The 25138-nt window shown below is 40.3% G+C and overlaps 1 pseudogene across 1 annotated transcript in view; it reads right to left on the bottom strand.

Moving 5' to 3' along the window:
• Nucleotides 1-2280: 2280 nt before the first annotated feature.
• The window catches only part of LOC311130346 (trafficking kinesin-binding protein 1-like), a 52772-nt pseudogene continuing 29914 nt past the window's right edge, over nt 2281-25138 (bottom strand). Inside the window, exons 6-10 of the transcript in view lie at nt 4795-4869; nt 4505-4601; nt 3437-3515; nt 2898-3115; nt 2281-2579 (exon numbers count right to left, since the gene is read on the bottom strand). The product of the transcript in view is annotated as a trafficking kinesin-binding protein 1-like (transcript). The remainder of the gene's footprint in view (nt 2580-2897; nt 3116-3436; nt 3516-4504; nt 4602-4794; nt 4870-25138) is intronic.

Here is a 25138-nt window from a genome sequence, read left to right as displayed (position 1 = left end):
TTTGTACCTTTCTTTTCTCGGGTGACACCTTGCTTGCATCTTTTTGTTTCTTCATAAGGTATCCCACTCAGTACAATCACATTGGAGGAATTCACTTTGAATGCACAACTTCATTTTTTCATACAGCACACTTTCATTATTCCTTATGATATGAATAGCATTTGTACCAACAATACTTTAGTTTAAGGTCTGTTAACACAGATCCAGCACATAGACTAGTGTCGAGACCTTTTACTGTCCCCTTCTGTTGTCTTTGATACAACATGGTAGACTACCTGAATGCTTTTGGTGAGGTTCGAATAAATGCACAAGTTTACAATGACTGACATAATTGACAGCATTTCGAAGTAAAGCATTTTACAATGACTTGCAGCAGGTGATGTGTGATGCCATACAAACGCACAGTACTGCTAGTGCTAAATGAGGACATTTGGGAAAGAGCAGAGTAGTATACCTCAGTGAATGTCAATAATGTCACAAACTTTCAGTAAATTCAGTCAGTGTATCAGTCTCTCCACCATTCTGTAATGGGGAGTGATTGAAGTGTTAGTGGTTTTACCACAGTAAAGTGAATGTGGTTAATACCCACAAATGCTTCATTTTCTAATAGCAGCTATATATTGCAAAAGGACATACTGAATTCCAGTGCATCTTGTTTTCTTTTAGTGTGACAAACTAACCGCTGTGGTCAGTTTGGTGGTTCTTAAAAAACGATACCTTGAATCTTTCCCAACATAATGAAAAGGTAATGTGATTGTATTTGAAGGTAAAAAATAAATTATATTTGAAAACATATGGTGGGGTTCTTTCTAAAAAAAAAAACACCACGAGAAGCACCATTCCCTTACTTTCATACCGTGTAAAACCATCGACACGCACAAAACACAGGTAGAAAAAAGCAACGCATGTTTCTCATCTTTTTATTTTATTAAAAAACAAAAACCCGCAAGTGTTCAAGCCAGCCGGAGCGTTGATCAGGTGATTCTCCTGAGAATGATCATGATGTCACACATTGTCGTGGAGACCTAGTATCTACAATACATGAGTCCATTACAAAAAGAAGAGTGACTGTACACGTAACATAAACTCCAAATATGGCTCTATGGTTCTTCCGAGGCTCCATTTTACAATGTATTGCTGTGGGCCCGAAACACAAAATGGCGGAACGTTGGCATAGCCAGCATGTGGATTGAAGTCAATGACGATTGAGGAGGAACGGGAGAAGGAGGGGGGAGGGAGTTCTCCCAGTTGTTCTCAGACTCTAGGTGGATGTCTGTATTGCCTGACTGCTTCTCTCTCCTCTCCGTTCTCTCTGTTTGTTCAAGGCTCTAGCGTGGGGGTATGATCAATAGATTTACTTAGGGGTTGGGTGGGGTCAGAGTTAGAAGGGGAGTGGTTTAGAAAAGTTAGGGGATAAATATATACATTCCCAATCTGTCCATGCCTGTTGGCTCTTACTTTGCCTACTTTAGAGCTGAAGAAAGTGCTTGGACCAGCCTTTCTTACCACTGAGGAGAGAGGGATTGAGTAAGGGAGGAGAGAGAAGGACTGCTATACACACAAAGTAGCAAGGTACTTTTGAGGAGAAAAATGGGGCGGCACAGCAAAGCTGAAGTCATATTGTAAATACCTTTTCACGTTACTACTAATGACTAATTACTAATATTGGTCTTTCGTTTAATGAATGAATGAATGAATGAGTTAAGGATTGAATGAATACCAAAAGGCAAATTACTGAAAAATAAATGGATTCCACTTTATTTTACAGTCCACTACCTGGGGATAAAAGGCAGAATCTACCGCACACCCAAAACCGATTAGTGAAGGTGCTGGAGGCAAAATGGAAAACTGGAGAAACAGGGAAAAGTCTCTGCACACTTCCATTCAGATGCAAATGTCATTGAAATGAATCCAAAGCAACATAAGTAATTACCAGGTAGTGGACTGTTGAAGGTCGACTGACCAAAACCTCAGCTACTATTAAAACACCATTGCATACGATTTAGTACCAGGTAGTTACCTATTATTTTGACGTCTTTGACGAAACTTCCAGGAAGTATTCATTGCCACCATATATACGTCCTTAGTAAATACCAGACAAACTTTTTGCACTTGACTGTATGCTGCTCTCTTGGCCAGGTCTCCCTCGAAAAAAATATATGAACAAATATAGATTTAAATAAAGCATAAATAAAATAAAATGTGAAACCGGACTGTAAAAACTGACAGTCGAGTTACTGCATACCTAATATCTCAGATAACACACACAGGGTCTCCCCCTCACTCCTCACCTTCCAGGGGCTTGACAATCTGCAGGCGATTGGGTAGGTTGGAGCGCAAGCCCCCCGATCCGGCCGAGGAGTGCAGCGAGCTGCCATTGGAGTAGTTGGTGCCTGTCAAAGCCACCGAGCTGGAGACCAGGCTGTCCCCTCAAAGAAGGGGAGCTCTGAGACATGGCTCTGCTGGCAGTGAGATAAACAGTGGAGTGCGGCTTTTAGGTCCTGGCCTCCAGGCATGCCCAGACGCTTAGGGCCACTAACACTGAAATCAGAGAGAGATAAAGGAAGGTTAGTGATAGACTATACACTGTTGATGCACAAACACTCAGAGTAGAGGTAGAATAGGTGTTGAATACAAATGCACTGCTGTTATTAGTACACATAGACCAGAGAAATAGAAGCTGTATGTTTGAACATGTACGAGTGACAGAAGTCCATTAATATACTAATATTTCACTGTTTGTCTACGCCTGTTGTCTGCAAAGCATGTGACAAATAAAATTAGATTTTATTTAATTTGAAAAAGAAATACTCTGTGTATCTGTCTGTGTAGACTCTGTATGAGAGTTAATGTAATTCACACATATACACTGTTGCCAGTCTCACCTGTTGTCCCACCTCTGCCAGCCTCGATATGGCACTAGGTGGTTTGTCCTCCAAGGTGAGGCTGGTGCTGTCTGAGCCGTAGTAGCTGGTACGGGGGAGTGAAGGCGCGGCTGGAGCGCAGCGACATGGGGCTGGAGCCGGGCACCTGGCCGGGGGAGTGGCACCGCGACCGCAGCCTCGACACTTGGTTCACCACCTTCACCGTCTCAAACATGCGCCACGGGTGGTTCCTTTGGCAACCATAGATAAACCATATAGATTAGTGGTGGTGATGAAGTGCCCGTTAATAAGTCTAACATGTATATGTTTATGTCAGTGTATTTGTGCTTGAATATTAGATTTTAAACATTGTATTTGAAATATTCTATATTTTGGATCAATAGATGTGCTTGTTATGTCATGCAGTTTTTGTTCAATCAAACATACTTGGTAACATTTCACCTTTGGCACATAACTGACATACCGGTATTGTCATTCGACTGAGCTTAACAGGTTGGAAAAAGCACATTGTCAACGGTGTTTCATGCTTTCACATTGACATCATCACTCACTTGTACTTGGAGGGGGAAGGGACGTCCAGGCCCTTGCGGAAGGTGCCCTCTATCTCTGCTGCCAGGGAGTCACCGCCACCTCCAGTCCCATCAATGTGGATAGGGGGGTGCAACGCCCAGCCAACACCGTCCCCAAAAACAAAGGAGATGATCGTGGACTTCAGGAAACAGCAGAGGGTGCACCCCCCTATCCACATCGACGGGACCGCAGTGGAGAAGGTGGAAAACTTCAAGTTCCTTGGCATACACATCACTGACAAACTGAAATGGTCCACCCACGCAGACAGTGTGGTGAAGAAGGCACAACAGAGCCTCTCCATCCTCAGGAGGCTGAAGAAATTTGGCTTGGCACCTAAAACCCTCACAAACTTTTACAGATGCACAATTGAGAGCATCCTGTCGGGCTGTATCACCTCTTGGTACGGCAACTGCACCACCCGCAACCTCAGGGCTCTCCAGAGGGTGGTGCGGTCTGCCGAACACATTACCGGGGGCAAACTACCCGCCCTCCAGGACACCTACAGCACCCGATGTCACAGGAAGGCCAAAAAGATCATCAAGGACATTAACCACCCAAGTCACTGCCTGTTCAACCCGCTATCATCCAGAAGGTGAGGTCAATACAGGTGCATCAAAGCTGGGACCGAGAGAATGAAAAACAGCTTCTATCTCAAGGCCATCAGACTGTTAAATAGCCCTCACTAGCACATTAGAGGCTGCTGCTGCCTATTGAAATCACTGGCCACTTTAAGAAATGGAACACTAGTCACTTTAATAATGTTTACATATCTTGCATTACTCATCTCATATGTATATACTGTATTCTATAATAGTCTACTGTTTCTTAGTCCATGCCGCTATGTCATTGAAAATACTATTGAATTCCATTCCATTTGTGTGTATTGGGTATATGTTGTGAAATTGTTAGATATTACTTGATAGATATTATTGCACTGTCGGATCTAGAAGCACAAGCATTTCGCTACACCTGCAAAAACATCTGCTAAACACGTGTATGTGACAAATAAAATTAGACTTGATTTGATTTGATTTAGCGCTACACCGTGCTGTTGGGCAGGCTCTTGTTGCGCAGGTTCTTAATGTCCTCTCTGGCCTCCCGTAGCATGTCCTCGCACTCTGAGTACTTGTCTTGTAGGTAGTTTAGCTGCAGCCAGGGAGTGCCAGAGGTCAGTTAAATACACACTGCTACCGAGGTTATGTACAATCTTGCCTTGAGGGACATATCTAGGATCAGCTTAGCCTCCTCAAATCCCAGCAACTTTATCCTACTTGTTATTGATAGCTCATTGGAGGGTAATGAGTTGTGGATAGTGGGGAAAGTGTGAGGTGGGTCTTATCTCTGATTTGAGCTGTGATTGGCTCTCCCGCAAGGCACTCAGGTGCTGGGTCAGCTCTTTGTTGTCAGTGGTGAGTGGAGAGTTAATACCATGATCGTATCAGTGATACTGTATACCAACTTGATACTCTACACTGCCTTGCAAAAGTATTCATCCCCCTTGGCATTTTTTCCTATTTTGTTGCATTTCAATCTGTAAATTAAATGGATTTTTATTGGGATTTCATGTAATGGACATACAGTTGAAGTCGGAAGTTTACATACACCTTAGCCAAATACATTTAAACTCAGTTTTTCACAATTCCTGACATTTAATCCTAGTAAAAATTGCCTGTCTTAGGTCAGTTAGGATCACCACTTTATTTTAGGAATGTGAAATGTGAGAATAATAGTAAAGAGAATTATTTCTTTCAGCTTTTATTTCTTTCATCACATTCCCAGTGGGTCAGAAGGTTACATAAACTCAATTAGTATTAGCTAGCATTGCCTTTAAATTGTTTAACTTGAGTAAATCGTTTCAGGTAGCCTTCCACAAGCTTCCCACAATAAGTTGGGTGAATTTTGGCACATTCCTCCTGACAGAGCTGGTGTAACTGAGTCAGATTTGTAGGCCTCCTTGCTCGCACATGCTTTTTCAGTTCTGCCCACAAATGTGCTATAGGATTGAGGTCAGGGCTTTGTGATGGCCACTCCAACACCTTGACTGTGTTGTCCTTAAGCCATTTTGCCACAACTTTGGAAGTATGCTTGGGGTTATTGTCCATTTGGAAGACCCATTTGCGACCAACCTTTAACTTCCTGACTGATGTCTTGAGATGTTGCTTCAATATGTCCACATAATTTTCCTTCCTCATGATGCCATCTATTTTGTGAAGTGCACCAGTACCTCCTGCAGCAAAGCACCCCCACAGCATGATGCTGCCACCCCCGTGCTTCACGTTTCGGATGGTGTTCTTCGGCTTGCAAGCCACCACCTTTTTCCTCCAAACATAATGATGGTCATTATGGCCGAACAGTTCTATTTTGGTTTCATCAGACCAGAGGACATTTCTCCAAAAAGTACGATCTTTGTCCCCATGTGCAATTGCAAACCGTAGTCTGGCATTTTTATGGAGGTTTTGGAGCAGTGGATTCTTCCTTGCTGAGCGGCCTTTCAGGTTATGTCGATATAGGACTCGTTTTACTGTGGATATAGATACTTTTGTACCTGTTTCCTCCAGCATCTTCACAAGGTCCTTTGCTGTTGTTCTAGGATTGATTTGCACCAAAGTACGTTAATCTCTAGGAGACAGAACGCGTCTCCTTCCTGAGCGGTATGACAGCTGCGTGGTCCCATGGTGTTTATACTTGCGTACTATTGTTTGTACAGATGAACGTGGTACCTTCAGGTGTTTGGAAATTGCTCCCAAGGTTGAACCAGACTTGTGGAGGTCTACAATTTTTAGACTGAGGTCTTGACTGATTTCTTTTGATTTTCTCATGATGTCAAGCAAAGGGGCACTGACTTTGAAGGTAGGCCTTGAAATACATCCACAGGTACACCTCCAATTGACTAACATGATGTCAATTAGCCTATCAGAAGCTTCTAAAGCCATGACATCATTTTCTGGAATTTCCCAAACTGTTTAAAGGCACAGTCAACTTAGTGTATGTAAACTTCTGACCCACTGGAATAAGTGAAATAATCTGTCTGTAAACAATTGTTGAAAAAATTACGTGTCATGCACAAAGTAGATGTCCTAACCGACTTGCCAAAACTATAGTTTGTTAACAAAAAATGTGTGGAGTGGTTGAAAAACAAGTTTTAATGACTCCAACCTAACTGTATGTAAACTTCCGACTTCAACTGTAGTTTCCGTCCTCCTTTGGGTACGTTGACTTCAATACAAAACCTAGGAGGCTCGTGGTTTTCACCCCTTTCCATAGACTTATACAGTAATTATGACAACTTCCAGAGGATTTCCTTCAACCTATCAGAGATCTTGCAGCATGAACTGAAATGTTGTCCACCGAATCAAAGGATCAGAGAATGAATCTAGTACTGAAAGCATTAGCAACAGCTAGCTTGCACTGCTTTCTTCAAAAATGAGAGGGAGAGAGCTATATGAATTTCGTTGTATTTTTTGTTGTAAATTCGAGCATCATGTAGAACCCTAAACCTATCGTTGTTACATTGAACTTGGTGAATGGAATATGAATGACAGTCATCCAAAATGCTGTAATAGTAATAAGGCCATGCTCATTAAAAAGATAGTTGTCCTCCCTCATCTTAAACGGCACCGACCGCCACTGCTGTAAGGATGTTTCTTTCAGCTTTTTAGAGGACAACAACACACCCACAATTATGATATCAGTGTCCTGAAATGTATCATGCAGCGTCGGTGTCGTAGACCTACAGAACATGAACTTTAAACCCGTCATAGAGTACAGAGAACGTTCATTGCTTGTGATCCTGTGAGTTTACAATGGAGCTAAAATAGCTTTATAATGGCTGATGATGCAAGTAATATTTTCCCTGATGTCACTTATGTAACTGTAATAATCTGTTTCCACTTTTAATTGGGCTGGCCAAAAATGTTTAAATGAAAGAAATTCCACCTGGTGGCAACGAATGGAACAACAGGAAAAACACATTCTAATGCCTGAAGGTGCTACGTTCATCTGTACAAACAAAAGTACGCAAGTATAAACACCATGGGACCATGCAGCCATCATACCACTCAGGAAGGAGATGCGTTATGTCTCCTAGAGATGAACGTACTTTGGTGAGAAAAGTGCAAATCAATCCCAGAACAACAGCAAAGGATCTTGTGAAGAAGCTGGAGGAAACAAAGTATCAATATCCACAGTAAAACGAGTCCTATATCGACATAACCTGAAAGGCCGCTCAGCAAGGAAGAAGCCACTGCTCCAAAACCTCCATAAAAAAGCCAAACTACGGTTTGCAACTGCACATGGGGACAAAGATCGTACTTTTTTGAGAAATGTCCTCTGGTCTGATGAAACAAAAATAGAACTGTTTGGCCATAATGACCATCGTTATGTTTGGAGGAAAATGATGGTGGCTTGCAAGCCGAACACAATCCCAACCGTGAAGCACGGGGGTGGCAGCATCATGCTGTGGGGGTCCTTTGCTGCAGGAGGTACTGGTGCACTTCACAAAATAGATGGCATCATGAGGAAGGACAATTATGTGGATATATTGAAGCAACATCTCAAGACATCAGTCAGGAAGTTAAAGCTTGGTCGCAAATGGGTCTTCCAAATGGACAATGACCCCAAGCATACTTCCAAAGTTGTGGCAAAATGGCTTAAGGACAACACAGTCAAGGTATTGGAGTGGCCATCTCAGAGCCCTGACCTCAATCCTATAGAACATTTGTGGGCAGAACTGAAAAAGCGTGTGCGAGCAAGGAGGCCTACAAACCTGACTCAGTTACACCAGTTCTGTCAGGAGGAATGGGCCAAAATTCACCCAACTTATTGTGGGAAGCTTGTGGAAGGCTACCTGAAACGTTTGGCCCAAGTTAAACAATTTCAAGGCAATGCTACCAAACACTAATTGAGTGTATGTAAACTTCTGACACACTGGGAATGTGATGAAATGAATAAAATCTGAAATAAATCATACTCTCTACTATTATTTTGACATTCTTAAAATAAAGTGATGATCCTAACTGACCTAAGACAGGGAATTCTTACTAGGATTAAATGTCAGGAATTGTGAAAAACTGAGTTTAAATGTATTTGGCTAAGGTGAATGTAAACTTCTGACTTCAACTTTATTACTCCAACTTGCTCAATCTTCATCCTCCCTCGACTCTCTCTGCTCTTTCCATTCCCCCATCTCGCAATCCCCCAGCCCTTCCCCCTCCCTCTACTCTCTCTGCTCTTTCCATTCCCCCATCTCGCTATCCCCCCTTCCCCCTCCCTCTACTCTCTCCGCTCTTTCCATTCCCCCATCTCGCTATCCCCCCATCCCTTCCCCCTCCCTCTCTTTCCTGCCCCTCCATTATCCCCTCTCACCTGAGTCCCTCTCCATCCAGCAGCCTACTGTACTCAGCGATCTCCATCTCCAGCCTCATCTTGATGTCCAGGAGGATCTGGTACTCGGAGGCCTGTTGCTGGATGCTGACGTTGAGCTGCTGCAGCTCCTCCTCCATGCTGTTGATATGAACCTGCAGCTGGCTCAGCTGAGAGCCATAGCGACCGTTTATATCAGCGACACTCTGCTCCAGGTACCCCTTCTTGGAATTTGTTTATGTTTGTAAGGGATGAAGAAGATGGAGAAGGAAGAAAGGAGAGGGAAGTAGAAATTGATAAACAGGGAGATGAAGAAGGGTAGAGATAGTTCGATTGGTGCGCATAAAGGAGTTAGAACACCTTGACATTAGACCACAGTGGAGGTCTGAAAACATCTAACAAACTTTGATTTTGGAGTGTAATGTTCCTTTAAGACCTAAAGGTATTCCATATTTTAGGAACAGATATAGGGTAAAGATTAATGCTATATGTTTAGGGATGCTGATTCACTAAGATGGTTTGACATTGTTGTGGAAAATAACCACCATACTTTATTACAAATAAGGTCTTACAGAGTTTTTGTTGTTGCATCAAGAAATGACTTTATTAAAGTTTTCAACAAACCTGATACCTATCTGCAGAGGGGCACACATTCTTAAGATCTCCCTCCATCTTATATAGTCCTCTTCATTTTTCCCGCTCTTTTATTGCTCTGCCCACTTCCTTTGTCCCTGAGGACGGCTGAACTATTACTCCAACCAATCACCCGCTCCCCTGTCTTGCACACACACTCATGTTTAGCTTAAACATGACAAGGCCCTAAATCACACAAACCTCACCCCCTCAAGCTGTCATCACTCAAGAAGATACCAAGGAGACAAAGGTCTAGCCCAAACTCTATTCAACCCTGGTGCCGCTCCCTTCACTGTGTTTGAAGAGAGAGACAAAAACAAACGGCCCAATTCAGTTAGCCACAAAGAATGTTAACTATATGTTCATGATTAACTCAATTTCATCTGATAATCCATTAAAAATACACATCATATCCCTCCCAATGGGATTACTAATCCTATACATTTATAAAAGTATATTATGTTTATGCTATCAATCCCAATCTTTGCATTCAAGGTTATACTCATTATTAAAATGTCACTATTTCTACTCAAAATAATTCCAACATAAGTGTTAGTCTCCTAACACATTAAAACTAACGTAGCATTGTTTTAACCATACTACCTAGGACTCACATATCTTCATTCAGATCAATCAGTCAGCTTTCAATTCACAATCATACTCAAATTAATTACCCAAAACAAATTTAGAATGACAATTCTTAGTCAGTCACCTTGGTTCCACCATTCAAAGTTAAAACTCTCACCTTGGCACATATTGACACTAACAGAATGTACCTTTATATTATCCATAATTTTAGCATTACCTTCCTCATAACGAGAATTACAACAGATCAGTATCTTAATGCATTCCTAGTCTAAATTACTATCAATTTAGCAGTGTATAATAACTCCTCAATTCAACATACTACCTCAACTAACACTCCCTTCCTCTACCGGCACTCAATCTTCTGGCGTCCTCTTTATGTCCTTCAGATAGCTTCATAGTTCATCTTGGATTGCCCATGGCAATGCCCCAATTCCAATGTCACACCTGAGCCACCCCACCTCCACCATCATTCTGTTTTGTCCATTTTGCCAACCAGTATACCCAATACTATGAAGAATGTTGTATTGGCATAGATCTTTCTTCCTGCTCACTCCACATGAACTCCTGTCACATTCTTGAGAGAAAAGGCACAAAAGAGAAGGCAATTGATTGCTTTGATTTGATGCTGGATTCAGGTCTCCTGGCAGAGGTGGTGTCGGACAGGAACGTCTTCAATGCCTTTGTTGCTCCGCTTCAGCCGGGTAGAGGGTTTTTGGTTTTTATTGAGGTTTACACCGTTCTGGACTGAATTATTTCTGCTATGCATTACGACACCATCCGTAGTAACCTCAGGAAAGGACAGATCATAACAGTTCAGTTGAGTTAATTTCCAATCCAAAACATCCCTATTAACATTGACTATATGACAAATCATTATGTTTCATCAATCATTCTTAATACCCATTTCTAATACTTGATCCTGCTGCCTGATAGATTTTTATTTGAGGGGTCCCTGTATTCCAAAGGCTATCTGTTAAATGCCCCCTAGTTTCACATTCTCCCTTGAATTCTCCCAAATTATATAACCCAATTGTTTTATTGTAACATTCCTATATTTCCTCATAGTCTATTTGATATTACTCTGGTGTTTCCCTTTTCCTTGTTCCTATTCTAACAATTGCTTACACTTCTCTCCTCATTCTGGTTGATCATAAAATTGTTTATAGTTAACATTTCCTAAATATTACAAAAGTTGTGATTGAATCCTAGCACACAGTCCTGGTAACTGTGAAGATTTTGAACTACTGTTAATTCTTTAAACGGAGATGTGGTGCATATTAGACTATTTTCTTTATTTAATTGTAATGTAATATATTGTACTCATCTATACCAATCATTGTTTAACGGCTCCTTCCATTCCCTTTCTTCTGTATTTGGTATGGCTCTAACATGTACAGGGTTTAGTGCACTTTCCCAAGGAATAACTACTCCAACAACACTTCCCCCTGGAACTCTAACACGAAGTACTACATCAAGTCTTGAACTGTTATCCTTATGTCTATGATCCATCTGTCTTTTTCTTTTATTATCTTAAGGTCACCGTTACCCCATGTGATTTCCCCATACTCCTTGTGCTGGTTCCTCCCACACCAATAACCATTTAACCCTTGTATTTTAATAGTGATCCCTTTCTGTATTTTAGTTATGGTTCCTGCCTGTGCAGGAATATACATTCTAATCCTGTCTATATCCCTTCTATGTCTTGTTCTTCTGCTCTTTTCTATTATCAGTACCCCATTCCCCTTATTATCAGGGAACTAGTCAAGTGCAGAGAAATCAATGATGAGGATATCTGGTGCATCTTGGAGGTCTGGAATCTCTCGGTGGTCTGGAATCTCTCGGAGGTCTGGAATCTCTCGGAGGTCTGGAATCTCTTGGCGGTCCCTTAGTCATCAGTTCCCTCACTCTGGTACAATGGTTTAGATGATACCCGATCGCGCTCCCCTCTATCCGTACCGCCGTTGGTGTAACCTGGACGATGACGTATGGTCACTTTAGCTGTTAACCTTCTTCCGTCACTAGGGTCTCCGGATCAGCCAGAGTCCCTCTCAATCTATCGACATCGGTCTGCAAAGAGTGTCCTTCTATCAGCCTACCCATAGCTCGGAGTTACTGCTGCAAGGACACACAAGCACAGACACACACAAAATACAACAATGTTACCCAATGGCTGAGGTTGGAGCACTCCTATAGTGGGAAACATGGATTTAAGTATCTGTCTCCGCCACTTTTACCATCATTGAGGTAGCCAACCACACCTGGTACAGGCCCCTCCACATAGGGTCTTTCCAACTCTTTCTTCCGTAGTCTTTTACCATCACATAGTCTCCAGGGCGCAGAAAATACTCAGATTCTCCTACTCCGTTGGGCAGATTTCCCTTCACCCATGGGAAAAAATCTTAAGAACATTGTTAGGTTAGGTGAGACACAGTATGCTACTTATGTCCTCTCATCCATCACGAGAAGCCTTGAGATTATGAAGCTCACCTACTTCCAGCTCGTTGTAGTCCACTCATTTCATAGACAGACCACCTCTACACCCTGCCTCCTATCACAAAAACAAAAAAGATTTAACCTAACCCATAACACAGTATTACCACTGCTCATATCCTTAATACAATTTGCATATCTTACCACAACAACATTAAAACCATTAAAAACCATTAAAACTCCTGTAAACCCAAAAATAATTAAAACACCTGTAAAAACCCTGTAAGCCCAAAAAAACAAAATCGTTAACACCTTCCCCCCTTTGGACACATGCATCACATCGTGATTCATGTGTTCAAAAAACAAAACAACAATATTGCTTGTTAAACCAAAAATAATAACTGAACTTAAAATGACAACCCTTGATGATATCTTAACCCAATTTCATTCCATAACATTATTCAAGGATATCTCTCCTTCAAGACTAACTCTCTCATTTCATCATTGTCCTGTTTGGAATTATATATAGGATGAATGCCAAATTATATACTTATTTACAATTCCTTATTATAAATCAACCCCTAATTCAGCATGCCTCCAAGATTTACAGTGTGGATGATCAGGCCACACCATAAAGCCAGGACAGATTGCAGAGGTCATTGAAATCATTCAATTACTAGTTTTATCAAATAGTATACTACTCATTAACAACCCTCAAAACATTTCATAAATGTTGTATCCCAAGTGTACAATATGTCTTTAGTACAGCTCTTTTCAAAATTAATCACACGTATTTACTTATCCCTCAGTAAAGAAAAGCCCAAATTAAATAATAAATCATAATAATATGCCATTTAGCAGACGCTTTTATCCAAAGCGACTTACAGTCATGCGTGCATACATTTTTTTTGTGTATGGGTGGTCCCGGGGATCGAACCCACTACCTTGGCGTTACAAGCGCCGTGCAAATTACATGTGTTTGCCCCTTTAAGATATTTCACTTCCATCCTGTGAAAAAAACTAAAATAACAATTAAAAATCCTATACAGCTAACATTTCATACTAAGTGGTCTGTTTGTGGTTATTTGAACACCATATAGTAAAAAAATAAACAAACAAAAAATGGCCAGGCCTTACTTATAGTCTCAGAAAATATTTCAAAGAAAAGAGAATCACTCCCCCCTTTTTCGTGGAAGAAAAAGTACACATTTAGTTAGTTTCCATTTTGATACCTCTTAATCAGTCCACACAATCTAAATTCGAAATTCTAACTCTCTTGCCACATCTCCTGATCCCTCCTTTCAGACAACCCTCAAGAACATCACTTGTGACTGCTCCCTTCTCCGGTGAATTCCACAATCCAGTACACACAAAACGAAATAAAATCCCAAAAGATTTAAACGTCTAGGCTTTTCCCTAGCCACACTGCTACCACTCAATCACGCCCACCATGCTTTGTGACGTCGGAAACTCAAATATGCTATCTCTTGCCTCGTTGGTTGCACTTTCACACATGCCCTGTGGCCCCCCTCCTATAAAATTGTTTACTAATGTGATGATGGTTTCGCCCATTAGAGTCATCGTCAATCGACGCCCATAACACTCAAATTCAACCCCTCTAGCGATTGTTTAAATGCAGCATGATACACCATTTGACCATTTGTAACCCTCATTCGCGCTGTCACCCATACATACTGTCAATTTACATTTCACCTTTCAGAATTCATTATCTTTGACCCTCGGAAGGATTCTTTAACCCCACTGAATGTAATACTTTTCCCTCTCACAAATACAGTCAATTCCTCAGTGTAAGAAATCAGTGATATTTGATCCCACGTATCTATTAAAATGTTGTTTGAGACGTGGTCTCCTACATCTCCCTCCTCATTCATACTGTAGGGGATTTCCATCAATCCGTGAAGAAAGACTCAGACATTATAATGTTTCATTAAGTGGAATATACACCTATAACATAACAAACCCATAACCACTTTCCAGTATTCTAATCATTTCAATTTGCTGCCTTGATTTTAGTAAAAATATAAATTGTTGTGTAATCAATCTAGAACCTACAAAAAGTTAGTCCTGTCCCCTAGTCCAAAATAAATGCTTCTCTAGCTACCCTGTTGTGGTCCTCCCCATGAGTTCTAAGACTGCAGCCATTCATCTTAGCTGGTGCCATTTCTTTGCCAATTTTCCTGTTGTGGTTGCCTAGGCAGCCATGGGTTGGTAGGACAATCCCTTCTCATATGTCCTAATTGATTGCACCTCCAGCAGACACCTGGTCTTCTTGGTCCACCACTCTGGTGTGTTTGATGCTGTGGTTGGTACCATTGATTCTTGTGTCTCTTTTCATTATTCTTGTTTTGCCGCTGTCCAGGAGACTGTTGTGTGTACACATTCACTACTGGTAAGGTAGTAGATCTTTGGCCTTGCTGCTGAAGCGGTATCTGTTGACCTCCTTGGAGAACAGGTGTAGTTTGTGTTTTCTCTTTGTCCTTTCTTGTCAGCTCTTCCAGCTGCAACTGTCCCAGTTTTCTCAGAATCTCTCTCCACTGCTTCGCCAATTTCTGTTCATCCCTCCTGTATTTCTCCATTGCGTGGATAAGATGGTCGCACAATTCCTTGCGTGATTCTGACGTTAGTCCCTCTGTCTCACTCTGTCCTTGATCAGAGTCAGCACACTGTCTAAATTCTTCACCTTCCTCATCACTTGTATTTACATTTACATTTTAGTCATTTAGCAGACGCTCTTATCCAGAGCGACTTACAGTTAATGCATACATTATTTATTTGTTCATACCCCCTGTGGGAATCGAACCCACAACCCTGGCGTTGCAAACATTCCCTCCCGGCCATTCCCTCCCCTACCCTGGAAGACGCTGGACCAATTGCGCGCCGCCCCATGGGTCTCCCGGTCGCGGCCGGCTACAACAGAGCCTGGATTCGAACCAGGATATCTAGTGGCACAGCTAGCACTGCGATGCAGTGCCTTAGACCACTGCGCCACTCGGGAGACATTCCCCCCATCTCTTTGCCCATCATACTCTTGTTCATCTATCCCATAATTTTCCAGCTCCGTTAACATCCCCCTCAGTCTTTCATAACAGTCTATATCTAAATGTGATTGTTTTCCTCTTCCTGGTGTGGAAACCTGCTGCTTCTTTTTTTCTCCTTCTATCTCTACATTCCCTGTTATTGCGACTAAACCTGTGACCTGAGAATACCGCCCCCCCCTTTTATCCCTTGCCTTTCCTTTACTATCCTTCTATCATTACTGGATCAATGACACTTGTAATAACTGTTTCGCATTAAATTGTGCCTTTTTCTGATAATATTATAATTGTAGCCTATTGCATTACTTTAGTTTAAAATATACGTTTGTTTATTCAACAAATCTACAACCCACTATAAGTTGGTGCTATTCCCTCAGCATAATAGCTAAAGCTACTTGCATCCCCTGGTTCACGTAACGAAAACAAATTATCGTTTTAGAATTCACCACCTATTTGCATACACCACTGGTGTTAAGCAACCTATCGAATAAAGTAATAACAATTATAATTAGTAAAATAACTGTTTTCCAGTCAAGTATTTAGATTTACAGCTCAATTCGTACTAGCTGGACTGTCTCTCTTTTACCCGCGAACCAGAGCCATAAATTATTTTCCTTTGTTACCACAGCTCCAGTGCAATTGCCAGCCCGCTATTCAATTTCTGTAACTGTCCTTTCTGATTACGCTCTAATTAATAAAACAAACACTGGCTATAATTTACAAGCATACATTTAATTCACATCCATATTCAATTTTATTCTCAGTAGCTTTCAAATTATCAACGCATTCGGGCGGCGGGTAGCCTAGTGGTCAAGAGCGCCGTGCCAGCAACGGAAATGTTGCTGGTTCTAATCCCCGAGCCGACCAGGCGAAAAATCTGTCGATGTGCCCCCGAGCAAGGCACCCACTCCTGTAAATCACTCTGGACAAGAGCAACTGACAAACTGTAATCTTTCTCCCCTATTCCGGTTGAATACCGGAGTCGTTCAATTTGAAATCAGCCAGCTGCTAAATCGTTCAGTCTTATAACACAAAATGAACATTGACTGTTCTATCAATCTCAGCAACCCATAAACGTAATTGGAAAATATAATGCAGAATCTCTGCTTTATTTGAATGACAAGTAAATCCTCTGTTATTCTAATTCTAAATGGTCTGTATTTCTAGTATCTTGCACATATCACATTTATCACAAAATAGCTTTGAAGGACACAGATCTCACACGCTCAACGTAAATACCTTAGCAGTCAACGAATCAAACACACATTCATTGATTTTGCAACAGATCTAACGACTTAACCAAATGAATTATATTCCTCCCCTAATATACTGAAATTCCTTGACTGTATTACCTCTGCTTCTGAAATAATAGATAACTATTATAATGCTTAAAACATTTTATATCACCCGCTCTATGTACTGTCTCTCACCCCCCACGTACGTCTACGTGTTTGGGTGCTCAAGCCAGCACTTATATATTATTCCACTTTTATCCACTCTCCATTAATCAATTACCCACACATAACATACATCATATGTCAATATTATTCATCATCCACCGCATTCGTATTTGTAATGATTCTTTATCGCCACACGCTCTATAACATTATCATACACCCCTCTTTATCTTTTCATCATACCACATTCACACAACGTTGATCTCAAACACGCTTCATCACTATTTGCATAACCTACCGGAATATTCCTTTACTATGGTCAATTTTACCATAATCCTATATCCCTCCTAAATTTCCCAACTTTAATTACCCCCTAAAAGCTTGACCGAAATTCAATGTGTCGACGTCATATGATCACCCCCATACATGTGACCTGTTCCTTCAACAAGATTTCTCTCTCTCTCCTTTACGTTAGTAAATGAATATCCACTTACTATTAATTATTCTCTCCCTAATGCAAGATTGGGCTTTCCCTTTCTCCACCAGCCTTAGAAGCTTCAAACAACCTAAAATATAGTCCCTTTCCTTACACTTTCTCCACAACGACAAGGCTATTATTTTCATGATTTCTTTTTGTTGTCCGATCACCCACACAGATAACCCGCCACTCGTGCTTAAATGAGTCAGACAGAATGACAAGCAGGACGAACAATAGTGTCAGACGATTGAACGAAGCTGACCAAATGACAACTTAATCACAATTGAATGAACCACAGCCGCTCAAACAAATTATTCCCCTGCACAAGATGAGCAGACCTACTCTATCTTATTATTTCTCTATACTTTGAAGCCCTGGTGGCGTTCACAACCATTCACCTACTAGGGATGAAAAGCGCAACGTCCAATTTATGCTGTCACCTTCTCAGGATGACTTCATTTTTACCCGATTCGCTGTCTAGTTTGTGCATCACCTCACCCAGGCTGATGCGTCACCTACCTCTGAGCAGCCTCTAACAATGATAAACACGTTAGAGCGGTAGCCATAGGCCCTTTCAGTAATGTATGTCCAACCTACCTCTGAGAAGCCTCTAACAATTATAAACACGTTAGAGCGGTAGCCGTAGGCCGTTTCAGTAATGTATGTCCAATCTACCTCCGAGCAGCCTGTAACAATGATCAACACGTTAGAGCGGTATCCGTAGTGGACGTTTGGCTAGCAACCTACCCCCGAGTTGTCCTCTGGGGTGCTAATTTTAGCTCCCCAAAGCGGTATCCGTAGGATTTAACTCATCAACAATCAATTGCATGCATGCTTATTCCTCATTCCAACAAAAACTCTGCTTCTTCTGCTAAATCTGGTCCTTAAATTTCTGGAGAGAACCCTTCCGTACCCCACCCTCAGATTCAGCTTGATCGAAACACACAGTTTACCTTTTAAACAGCGGCCACAGAGTCTGTGTGAGTCGCTCAAACTTTCTCAGGCGGGAAAGTTATCAAGGCTCCCTTCACTGTGTTTGAAGAGAGAGACAAAAACAAACGGCCCAATTCAGTTAGCCACAAAGAATGTTAACTATATGTTCATGATTAACTCAATTTCATCTGATAATCCATTAAAAATACTCATCAACATCATCCTCTGTAGCTCAGCTGGTAGAGCTCGGTGCTTGTAACAGGCTTAATATTGTATTTGTTATGTTATTATTTTACCAAACTAAAATGTTGCACCAAGACACTCCATCACTTACATTTGATGATTTTCTATCATTCCATTTGAAAAGATGGGCAGTAAAAGTCATATTTTTGAAATGTAGATAACCATTATGATCTGTTCATAAATTCAACATATTCAATTGTGTTACTTCGTCTACTTGCTCTCAGATTAGTTGGTTTGGATAATGTGTTTAATCATTGTCAAAGTTGTGTAGTAGGTATTCTTACTAAAATAGAATGTTGCCCTAAGTCACTTTGATGTTGTCATTCTTTCTTTATGAATTCTAAGATGTACTGTACAGTAACTATACCCTTATTTGAAATATCAATAAACCTAATAATTCCTCACATTCCATTTTGCCTACTCAGTACTTGCTCTCAGATGTTGGTTTGGATAGTGTGTTTCATTCAAGGGAAAAGTGTATGCAAAACAGCCAGAAAACAGCCTGAATAAATTGAACAGTTTCATTCCAAAACGCTATATATCCATTTTCAAAAATGTTGGTAAATTAGATTTTATAGTTTTTTCACTATCTAATGAGGTTGTTCAATGACAAACATGTATTTGTTAGTACTGCTAGGTTTCACACAGTCCAATTTAACAAATAACTACATTTTTTATAAAGAAATGTACAAATGTTAAATTTGTACATTTCTTTATAAAAAATGTAGTTATTTGTTAAATTGGACTGAATGTTTTACTAATAAATTATTCAGTACAGTAATATGAGATCTGTATGTAGAACATTTACATTTTACATTTTAGTCATTAGCAGATGCTCTAATCCAGAGCAATTTACAGAAAGCACATTCATTTTAAACTAGCTAGGTGAGACAACCACATCCCAGCTAGCACATAACGTTCTGAGAACCACATGTTTCTTAGAGCTTGGTGAGAGCGTGGTTGTCTTATGGTTTATTGCATACAACCTTCCCATAAAGCAGAGATTCCCAAAGATTTTGGGCCCACGGTCTCATTTTGATATCAAAAAATGTTTGCGACCCCACCATGTAAAAGAAGTGATGTAATCAACGGTCAATGTTTACTTTTTTAATTGGGGGTATGACAGTCTATGATGTTATTTTCCCCCCAGTCGGATTTAGTGCCTGGTCTTGTCCATTATGTTCTAATGAGGCTTGTGGGCATTGTAGAGGGAAACATAAAACATATATGTTCCTGGGAGTCTTGTCTTTCAGTGATGGGGTCATAATATTTTGTAGCTTAAACAATTGAAAAGATAGTCAAATTTTTTGGAAGAAAACAGAAACCACTCTGTTTATTACCACCGTATCTGACGTAACCCCAGTTCTATGAACCAAGCACAATCATTTTTATTTATTTCAGAGTTTCGCTCCCTATTTTTTAATCAGGCGACCCAAAGTTTGGGAAATGCTGCCATAACATTTCCTACAGGTTTCCTCATGGTTCTATTTAAAGTCATGTTCTCAAAACATTCAGAGAACGTTAAGAAACAACGTTCTTCTGTGGGAATTTCAGTACTTCAGCATAACGTTTTCTGCAGGCTTCCTCATGGTTCTATTTAAAGTAATGTTCTCAGAACATTAAGAAAACTTTTCATGAAATCCACATGAAAACATGAGTAACGTTCAAAGAATGTTCTAATAATGTTATTTAAAAACAAACAGAATACATTTCATTCTTAGCATTAACAAAACTCTGACTATCCTCTATCTTGTTAAGTGTGTTCAGGTGTGTTGGCCACTTCCACTAATTGGCCACACCTGATCTTAATGAGTGCTTTTTTCCTTTGAAATAGGATCTGTTTGAATAAACTAAAATGAACAGCTTTGTATGAGTAAAAAAACACATGGCATGCTAGCTCCATCCTGGTGCCGCAGTGGACTAATTCCATGGATAGACCAGAAGATCATAGGTTCGAATCTTACAGACGCCATGCCACAATAAAACATTAATGGGTTTGCTTGATTACTGCCTAGGTAAATGAATTTCTGTCTGTGCTTGGAGTTCACAACAACTAAACTAGCAGTGTTATTTTAAAGTCTTTTTAAACATGTTCTCAGAACATTATTTAATTACCTCCCAGGAAAACATTCAGGGAACCATAGTAAAACATTATCTGAACCTCTTTGCAACTAAGAAATGTATTTTCCCAGTATAGGAGAATATTACACTTTCGTTAAAAAGCTTTAACGGTCAGGAAACGTACGGCTTCGTTCCCAGAACCAATGGAAAACCAAAAATGTACGTTCCCACAACCTACAAGGAAACAAATGTGCTAGCTGGGATATCACAGTCAAATATACAGGATAGGAACATTACATTTCAGCTAAACAATGGATTCATAGCATTATGCAACAAAAAAAATGAAATTCTTCTAAAATCTAGGAATTAAAAATCTGAGAACAGTATTATTTTACAAACACATGAAGGTACCCATAAGCAATCATTTCTGATGAAATAAAAAGTTGTGAAAAATATGTGGATATATTGTTTTGGAAATAAACCTTTCAAATACTTCTCCATGATCAAATCAAATGATGTCTACTGATGGACAGATGGACCTTTACTTTCCTACATACTGAGGCTGGATTTCAGTCAAACCTGTATGTTTACACGCTCTCTTTGTTTAGTAAGAACTGCCCAAGCTCACACACTAATTCTGAAAAGCATCAACCTGTTAGAGGAGTCTGAAGTTGGATTTTTACAGTAGTGAAAAACATTCTATGATTTTATTTGATCATGGGGAAAATTAGCTGCTGTGCAAGCACTGCAAGGCAGGTTAGACTGAATTGAGCCATGTAATGATGATGAATGAGTTCTACCTTGTCAGCGTAAGAACAGACATATCCCCAGGCCATTTCACCTGAACAAAAATCATTAGTGATGAATAGCACACAGATACAGTGCCTTCAGAAAGTATTCATACCCCTTGACTTATTCCACATTTTGTTGTGTTACAGCCTGAATTCAATATAGAATACAAATAATAATAATAGCACCCAAATACACCAAATACCCCATAATGACAAAGTGAAAACGTATTTCTGCACAGTTATTGAAAATGAAATACAGAAATATTTCCTTTACATAAGGATTCATGCCCTTGAGTCAATGCATGTTGGAAGCATCTTTGGCAGCGATTACAGCTGTGAGTCTTTCTGGATAAGTCTCTAAGAGCTGTACACACCTGGATTGTACAATATTTGCACATGATTATTTTAAAAATTCTTCAAGCTCTGTCAAGTTGATTGTTGATCATTGCTAGACAGCCATTTTCAAGTCTTGCCATAGATTTTCAAGACGATTTAAGTCAAAACTGTAACTACGTCACTCAGGAACATTCAATGTTGTCTTGTTAAGCAACTCCAGTGTATATTTGGCCTTGTGTTTTAGGTTATTGTCCTGCTGAAAGGTGAATTTGTCTCCCAGTGTCTGTTGGAAAGCAGACTGAACCAGCTTTTACTCTAGGATTTTGACTGTGCTTATCTTTAGTCCGTTTATTTTCATAAAGAAAAAACTCCCTAATCCTTGCCGATGACAAGCATACCCATAACATGATGCAGCCTCCACCATGCTTGAAAATATGTAGAGTGGTACTCAGTGATGAGTTCTTTTGGATTTGCCCCAAACATAACGCTTCGTATACAGGACATGAAGTTAATTTCTTTGCCACATTTTTTGCAGTTTTACTTTAGTGCCTTATTGCAAACAGGATGCATGTTTTTTCCTATCACAAGCATTAAACTCTGTAATTGTTTTAAAGTCACCATTGGCCTCATGGTGAAATCCCTGTGCGGTTTCTTTCCTGAGTTAGGAAGGACACCTGTATCTTTGTAGTTACTGGGTGTATTGATACACCACCCAAAGTGTAATTAACAACTTCACAATGCTCAAAGGGATATTCAATGTCTGCTTTTAATTTTTTTTACCCATCTACCAATAAGTGCCTTTCTATGCGAGGCATTGGATAACCTGCCTGGTCTCTGTGGTTGAATCTGTGTTTGAAATTCACTGCTCGACTGAGGGACCTTACAGATAATTGTATGTGTGGGGTACAGAGATGAGGTAGTCATTAAAAAATCATTTTAAACACTATTACTGCACACAGAGTGAGTCAATGCAGCTTATTATGTGACTTGTTAAGCATATTTTTACTCCTGAACTTATTTAGGTTTGCCATAACAAAGGGGTAAAATACTTATTGACTCAAGACATTTCAGCTTTTCACTTTTAATGAATTTGTAAAAATGTCTAAAAGCATATTTCCACTTTAACGTTATGGGATATTTTGTGTAGGCCAGTGACACAAAATCTAAATTGTATCAATTTAAAATTCAGGCTGGAACACAACTAAATGTGGAAAAAAGTTAAGGGGTATGAATACTTTCTGAATAATCTGTAAGGAGACATTTTAATTTTTTACCTCAAAGCCACAAAAGTACAAATCATTCATACACGGTGGACCCACAAGACGACGTGATGAATGATCCACATGCCTCGCTATGTAAACTCATCCCCATCAAGACTTCACTGTCGCTATCCTCAAACCACCACCCATTGAAACCCCAAAGCCCCCTCATTCAGCCTAGACTCCTTTTTGGCACCGAGTGACGAGAGGTATTTCCAGGGAAACCAAGACACCATTACGTGCCTAATCACTTGGCAGGCCTTCTGCGACTTCCACTGTTTTCTTTTTTCTATTATCACAGGTAGAGATATTTATGTTCTGCCTGGATTTGTCTTTGGCTTACGTGCAATTCCTTCCAAATGTCAGTTGGAATGCCTGTGTGTCTTGGCTATTATGATAAATCAGGTATGGAGGGGAGTGGTATAACTCCTTTACTGGAAGTTACACCAGTAAAAAAGAGGGACACAGCACAGACTGGTCCAGCACAATTTGGAGGGCTGGAGGTGGAAGGACACTAACAAAATAGGTGTATTTTGAATCTACGACATCAACAATCTTATGTGCTTTTTTGCTTTAATGATCAGTTTCTCCGTTACTCTCTCTTCAACACCTACGTCTCAAAACTGAATGAACAATAACTCGCACGCACCTCAATTACCCCAGTTACCTCACACACACCCCTCCAATCTTCATAGGAAAGAGCCTCCCTATGCATTATCATCACTCTTGGAGTGCCAGAAACTTACAGACTGGCTTGCAGTTTTTCTATATGAATGAGTTGATACTTTACATTACTGTGAAGTTCAGGTCCATGTTAAACCATTATCTGTTGTTTCCTATTTCCATAACAGCATATCACTTTGGCTGTGGTATCCTGATAACAATTACAGTGTTTTTTTAAATGTATTTTTTTATTGACAAGCTTCATTGACAACATTCTAAATGGATATCATATCTGTATGAATTGAATTAAAAAATGTTGTACAGCTTTTAAAGACTATATTATATACAGAAGCTACTGTCTTAACTATTTAGAAAATCTATAGGTAAACAACTCTGATGTTGGTCCCAGTCAATGATGCTCTCTTTAGTCCAGATAAGAGTGGAGAATGTATGTCATCACACACTGTCCACTTAACCCTTCCTCAACGGTTGTTTAGGTTACGCCTTAACGATATCAAAGTCATAATCATTTTATCAACTAGGTCTATATTAAGAACAACAGTAATGATATGGTGCCTTTGTGTTTCAAATGTGTTTCTAAGTGATGGACCACTTGCCACTTTTTCCATGGCATTTTTAATGATCGATCCATGGTTTTCGTTGCATGTCAATGCAAGTGGAAGTTAGAGTTGGTGGACCTTGGCCTTGGATACAGGTGTTATGACAGGGTTGTAGACTTCTGTAACAACAACCACTATTGAACGTCTAACTGAGTTTTACTTTATTGTCTCACATTTCCAGGTGAAGGATTAGAATATTGATGCGCCCCGCCTGAACGCAGAATGGCACCAAGTATCCATTACGCATGGCGTTTCCATCATCTTTTTCAATCAATCAAGGGATCTATCTTGGACATTGTTATCAGACATTGCTCTTTGACCATATTGGTTACATAGACCTTTGTGTATAAAAGACAAGACATAGAGAACTGGCAATATCATTCGCACATGCTGACTTCATTTTGTACAGACTGTTACGTACAATCACCTCTCTTTTAAGGTAATAGACACTCACTTTCACACAAAAAATTGCTTTTTGCATTTCCTACGTTTAATAATCTAAAGCTATTTTGTTAGAAAACTCTTCTTCTGCGTAAAGGTATGGCAATGAGTGGATTGTTGGCGTGTGCCCTCATGGCAGCGCTAGTGGGGTTGGTTTGACATCGCCCGTATCCAAGTCGGATGGCAACACCAAACAGGGTGGGATACTGCCACAGCTACTGGCCAGGAGGGAGGCAGTGAGGAATGCTGCAGAGAACGTCGCTAGGCGGGAGCAAGACACTCAAATGAGCATGGCACGGATGGAGAGGATGGCGCACCTGTCGGAGGACCAGCGCGAATTAATGTCCAAGCAAATCATGCAGGCCATCTCAGGTACGTGGTGGTTTCGATTTA

Source organism: Coregonus lavaretus (assembly GCF_964263955.1).
Source record: "Coregonus lavaretus genome assembly, chromosome: 6".
Classification (NCBI taxonomy): domain Eukaryota; kingdom Metazoa; phylum Chordata; class Actinopteri; order Salmoniformes; family Salmonidae; genus Coregonus; species Coregonus lavaretus.
The sequence above is the reverse complement of the archived record's forward strand: the minus strand, read 5'-3'. Positions and strand labels throughout refer to the sequence as shown.